Consider the following 6,665-nt stretch of genomic DNA (forward strand, 5'->3'; position numbering starts at 1 on the left):
ATCCGAACTCAGGACCTTCGGAAGAGCAGTCAGTGCTCTTACCCGCTGAGCCATCTCGCCAGCCCCGGAATGCCTACTTCTTATTCTCTGTGTCTTCACTCTCTTTTGATTAGTTTGATGACAAGGTTTTCAACCTTGCTTAACTTTGTAGAGAATCATTGACCCTTTACGTTGTTCTTTTCATTTGCATTTTATTAATTCCTGCTCTAATCTTTCCATTTACTTATTATGGTTTTGGCCTGTTCTTATTAATTTACTTGAGATTTCTCCAACTCTTTATTTACTACTCTTTATTTAGAATATGCATATACTAGTAGTAGTAGTAGTAGTAGTAGTAGTAGTAGTAGTATTGTGTTGTGATGTGTGGGGAAACATGTGCCATATCATGTGTGTAGAGGTCAGAGATTAACTTTGTGTTCTCCCATTCAGCCTTTATGAGGGCTCTGGGGATGGAATTCAGGCCATCAGCCTTGTGTGGCAGCTGCTTTACCCACTGACCCACCTTAGTGGGCCCTATTGTTTTTATATGCATTTGTCTGTGGTGGTGGTGGTGGGAACACAGGTGAAGGGCAGATCCTCACTGGCTGGGGTCAGTTCTTGCCTTTCACTGTGTGGGTTACAGAGGCTTAAATTCAGGTCCACCTCAGACTATATCTCAGACCAGATATCTACTACATGGAACTCTGCGATTCTGATTCACAGAGTTTATTCTCTCCTAGGTACTATTAGGCAAGCCAGGTCTCAGAGTACATGTCTCATGATGCCTGCTCTCAGTTCTCAGAATGAGCCACACAGTGAGAGACTTTTGCCTCTCTACCCACCAACTCAGCAGGGGCCTTTGGACATGGCTTCTTCCCATAGCTTTAGGCGAATACCAACACCACCCCTTCTTGCTGTTGGATTGGCTGCTGAGCTTGGCTTTTCTCTGTATCTTAATCCACAGTCCTACCCTCTGCGGTTGCACTCCCACTGTGTGAGGCCAGCACTCCTCCGTCAGGCAAGTCCTCCAGCATAGACTCCTCTCCGCCTTCTGCTCCTTCCCATAGTCTCTCTCTGGCTTTGTTACTAACAGTGCTGTTTCTCTGCCGTCATCCACTTAATAAGAAGGATGGCCTCCGACTGTCCCTGGGCGACCCTTCAGGTTGCCTAGTACTTCTAATCTGAGATCATTGGCTAATCATGACAAGGAAATGGAAGATTTGGGAAATCCTGTGCTTGAGCATGGGGCTGAAGTGGTTTCCCCATCTTTCCCAGAGATGCACGGAGGATGGTACCCTGAGTTGAGAGGGATAATCAAAGCTCTGTAGGAGTCTGGAAAAGCACTGGTCAGTATCCACTGTTGCTGATAACTTAGGCCTTATCCTGAAGCCCAAGGTCAGAGGGTGACATGCGGATGAACTGAGGGGCAGTAGGAGGTGAGCTGAGGGGATGAACGCAGCCTGCTCAGGGTCCCTCGCAGAAGAGTGAATGTTCATGTTCCACAGAGAGTGAAAACAGATGAATAGCTGGAAAAAAGTACTCTCATGCAGAAGAAATGCAAAGAAAATTCTATTATCAAATTCACATTTTCCACGAGATTAGAGAATACACAGTATTTTTCAAAGGGTGATTGTGTGAGTTTAGACGATCTTACTTTGAAATGAAAAGCATGATTGTTGGATTTGAAAATGTAGATGAAGCAATGAGGAGCATATTAAAAATTGAAGGAAGTGAAATGAATAATTTAAATTGTCTGTTAAAAAAAAGAGATAATCTCTCAGAATTCAGAGAGAAGCATGGAGAAATGAAAGAAAATGCCAGTGTCAATCTGAAATTGGCAAAACCAAAACAGTCCAAGGCAGGACATGGGGAAATTAATGATGATAACTCATATCTCAACACACCCTGGTAAAGTTTTCAAATATTCTAAATATGGTAAAGAAGTCCAGAAATGTTGTTTTTTATTTTTAAAATAGAATCAACTAAAATAAAATAAGAATACATGTAACTTATGAGGTGATTTAAAAAAAAAAGAAATGAAGTAAGAAAGTGGAAAACTGCACACAATAACTAGAGGATAAGGAGGAACGTAAGAAGCACCATAAGATGAAAGTATTAACAGAAAGATACATCACAATAAATATAAATAGATCAAACTTCTCCCTATAAGGACAAAGATTATCATACTGATTACAAAAGCTAATTCCACTTGAACTGAAATAAATGCTTAAAATAAAAGAAGGGGTAAAAGATATAAGATGATCATTAATATGTCAAAGGAATAGCGTAACAATTCTAATATAAAAAATCTTAATTCAAGCCAAATATTTTAATGGTAGAACAGGAGTAAGCATTTTTTAAAAGTATAGAATAGAGTTTATTAAGGGCATGGAGAGGGGAGCTAAGAAGGTAGTAGAGGGAGAGGGAGAGAGAGAGAAGCAGAGGCTGGCCATGAGCAAGTGGAGAGAGAGGGGGCAGGGAGTGGGGGGATCACAAGGGAGCAAGAGCAGCCATTTTGATAAAAGTGAAATTCTCATTATGAATATGTAAACATTAGCCTCTAAATGACAGAACTGTAGTGCAGAAGCACTTAACTCGATGAGAGGTATGGACACTACTTTATCTACCTTTTCATTTCTGACCATGATAGGAAAATTAAACTGAGATACCCTTCTTGTTATAAATAGCTAGGAAACTCGGCAGTGTTGACAAAGCAGCTGTTGTCAAGCCAGTCTGACCTGACATCTAATGAAAGCGTATCAGCCTTATAAGGAAGTCGAGAATACTGATTATGAGGGGAAAAAAATTAATGCACGGAACCCCAGGAATGATACTGAGCGTGTGGAGATGTTTATACCATAGAGTTCCATTTCATACATCCATGGAGCTGGAGAATGGCTGAACAGTTAAGTGCAGCCGTAGAGAACACACACACACACACACACACACACACACACACACACAAAGAGAGAGAGAGAGAGAGAAAGAGAGAGAGAGAGAGAGAGAGAGAGAGAGAGAGAGAGAGAGAGAGAGAGGTGGGGGAGGGAGAGAGAGAGGAAGATTTAACCCACGGAGAAAAATGACAGTACATGAAATAAAACACACACATTTTGGGATTACTTAAGGTTTTGATGATGTAGAAGGAAAGATTGGTGAAGTGGAAGACATTCGCTGGGGAGTTTTCAAAATGCAACAAAAGAGAAAAGTGTTGACAATGGTGCCTGGGCCATGGGAAACGTCACCAAACAACAGAAGTGTTTGGGAGACAGAGGTCAATGGAATGTATGTATCAAAAGATAAAAAACAAGTTAGTGAGCTCCAAACACAAAAGAAAAAGAGCCACACTGAGGGGCACAACTGAAGTACTTACAGATGAGCAAGGAGAAACTGTTCTGAGGCATCCAAAGACAGATGGATGGCGTGCAGAGGAGCCAGATAAGAGCGACATCAGAATTCTCATCACAAACAACCCAAGGTGGGGTCTTTGTGACCACATAGGACTGAAAGACAGCTCATGATCCAGTTCTACAAACAACTGCAATATCTTTGAATAACAAACGGCAAAATAATCTTCAGACACAATTTTGAACAATTAATCTAAAGATCTTAACAGTGACATTATTATTATTATTATTATTATTATTATTATTATTATTATTATTATTATTAAAGGACTGGAGAGGTGGATCATCAATTGAAAGCCCTTGCTGTTCATTCAGAAGACCAGAGTTTGGTTCCCAGCATCCACCTAGATTAGCTTACAACTGTGTATAACTCCATCTCTCTGGATTTGATGTTCTCTTCTGGCTCCTTCAGACACATGTTCACAAATGCACACACACACACATTCACAAATGCACACACACACACACATTCACAAATGCACACACACATATAAACATATTCACAAATGCACACACATACACACACACACACACACACACACATGGGAGTGGGCAGAGACAGAGAAACAGACGGACAGAGACAGAGAGACAAAGAAAGAATAAATCTTTTAAAAATTCCTTCAAATAAACAATGATAATATACAGTAGTATGAATCTACAAAAGGAATGACGACTCCTCCAATTGACAGCTATCTGGTTAAAAAAAAAAAAAAATCTTATCAGTTACCTCCTTACAAAGATCGTCGGTTATCTAAAGCAAATACAATGGTGTGAGATTACAAAATGGGTAAAAATAAAAAGCAGGATGAAGTACCAGCTCAATGCGGGAACTGAAGCAAGGGAGACCTAAGGAAGAGTGAGCCAGACAAAGGAGTCATCAAACTCTTAACTTCAACACTAACACTTACTCATCCTAAAAAACAGACATGGGTTGAAATGTACTCAGAAAACATAATCAAGTAAGACTATCAAGAAGCATCACCTGGGCTGGAGAGATGGCTCAGTGGTTTAGAGCGCTGGTTTCTCTTTCACAGCACCTAACCTGTGCCTCAGAACCTCTCCTTTTCCAGGAGCTCTGATGCCCTCTTCTGGTCTCCTCAGGAACTGCACACACGGTGCACAGGTGCTCAGATGCACACACAGGCAAAACATTTATACACATAAAATAATAAAGGAATTTTAAAAAAACTATGTTAAAGATAAACAACTATGTTTTTAAAAATCACCAGAAGCTTTATAAGGACAGCGACACTGAGGATTTCTTCAACCACACAGAGTCAAACTAAAAGCCAGTAGCAGACTTAAAGGAGAGATCTTCCAACAGCAGCACACAGAGCGCTTCACTTCTAACCGACCCCATTGGGCAGAGAGCAAGTTTCAAGAAAAATTAAAACACATGCTGAACTGATAAAGTGAAAACACAACATAACAAAATTTGTGGACACAGCCAGGAAATGCTGAGGGAAATTTACAACATTGCATGCTTGCATAAGTAGAAGCACAGCTCCCTATCAACATTCAAGCTCCCTTGGGAATCTGGGGAAAGCAAAAACAGAAAAGACTCAAAGCAGGAGAGCAAAAGAGAATAATAAATCTAAGATGGAAAAAAAATCAATGAAAATTTAAAAATAGAAAAAATAAATGAAACAAAGAACTCATTCTTTGAAAAGATCAATAAAGTTAAAAAACTGGCAATAGTCACCAATGACACATTTTCCAGTATCAGCAACCAAAAGAGAACCACTAGGGACTCCACAGATCACAAAAGGACATTAGCTGGGGGCTGGGGTGATGGCTTGTGGGTACAGCGCTTGCTGTATGAGAAGGAGAGCATATGTTCTGATCCTAGCACCCACATAAAAAGCTGGACGTGTCATGTGTGCCTGTGACCTCAGCACTGGGGAGGCAGCGACAGGCAGAGCCTACAGACTCAAGATGGTCTGCAATTATAAAAGTTTTAAGAGATGGTGCCACAGCTGCAGACACTGAACACACAGAGACACACGTGCATGCACTTGCGTGCACAGACACACAGATGTTAGACAAACCACATAAACTACACAAGGATATCTTCAAATTTTAGAACCTATGAAATAGACTAGAACCTTAAATGCACAAACCAATGTAGCCCATCTAATATGAAACAAGTAAGCAAGTATCCCATCACTTACAAGAAATTAAATTCGCTATAAGAAATCTGGGAGATTTGTCAGTCAGAAAGGATCAAATAAGGAAGTAGAGGCACTGAATGAATACTGATCACACTAGATAGATGTGGGGATGCGGTGACTAGGGTGGCCTATGAATGTGCTGTTCTCAAATGTTCATGGAATCGTTTTTAAATTAATGATTTCAGGAGTCACAGAGGAAAACAGTGGCTTTATAGGGAGAGGAGTTTGTTGACCTACACTACAATGCAATCAAATAAGGAACAGGCTACAAAATAAATAAAAATCACTTAGAAATTAAAAATGCCCTTAGAAATAAAAAAAGTCAAAAATAAAAATCACATCACAGGACTGAGAAAATAATTACAGTGGGTATGTGTGGTATGTGAGAGAGATGTGCACTTGGTGCCTCTAGGATAACCCAGACTTTTAATATTGCTCATCATGAAGCAGAGAAGGATCAAAAAATCACTGACGTGAAGTTTCATCTCAAGAGGGTTTTTGTTTCTGTTTTGGTTTGGTGTTGAGGCACAGCAAAACGGACTGAACTAAAAAATGAAAAGGTTCTCCGGTAAGATTAAAGTCAGTGACTTGGGAAAGGAATGAAAGGTGAACTGATGAATTCTAATTTTAAAAATATGAACAAGGAAACAAAATTCTGGCAAAATCCATCATAAAGAAATGAAAGTGAGGGTAGGAAGGGGAGGGAGAGCTTGGACCAATGTTTGTGAGAACTGCAAACACATCTATGAATTCTCTCCTCTGTGAGGACAATGAAGGAGCTGGGAGAGACTATCAGAATCCAGGGCTCTGAGAACAAGCCAAAGGCTAGCAGCAGTGTGGTTTTAGGTTCGGATGGATGAACGATGTTTTATGGTTTTGTTTTGTTTTGTTTTGTTTGCTGTTGTTGTAGCGATTGTTTTTGTTGCTGCTGCTGGTTTTTTTGTGTTTGTTTTTGTTTCAAAACAAGATTAGCAGAGTTTTTACTGCCCCTTCTGCAACGCTGCAGGTGCCTTGAAAACTCTTGGTCTGCAGTTAAAGCAGTTGCCTGGTGGCTACTAGAGAGAGTCTGGAACAGGGCATCCTCAAAGCTCATCTCCTGGTGAATTGTCTG

The 6,665-nt window shown here is 40.3% G+C and overlaps 1 long non-coding RNA gene across 1 annotated transcript in view; it reads right to left on the minus strand.

The window, feature by feature from the left end:
* Positions 1-3,403, minus strand: part of LOC116095342 — a 10,552-nt gene extending 7,149 nt beyond the window's left edge. Inside the window, exon 1 of the long non-coding RNA XR_004120559.1 lies at positions 3,350-3,403. This is a non-coding gene — a long non-coding RNA (uncharacterized LOC116095342). The remainder of the gene's footprint in view (positions 1-3,349) is intronic.
* Between the last annotated feature and the right edge of the window lie 3,262 nt (positions 3,404-6,665).

Source organism: Mastomys coucha, unplaced genomic scaffold (genome assembly GCF_008632895.1).
Source record: "Mastomys coucha isolate ucsf_1 unplaced genomic scaffold, UCSF_Mcou_1 pScaffold18, whole genome shotgun sequence".
NCBI classification, from domain to species: Eukaryota; Metazoa; Chordata; class Mammalia; order Rodentia; family Muridae; genus Mastomys; species Mastomys coucha.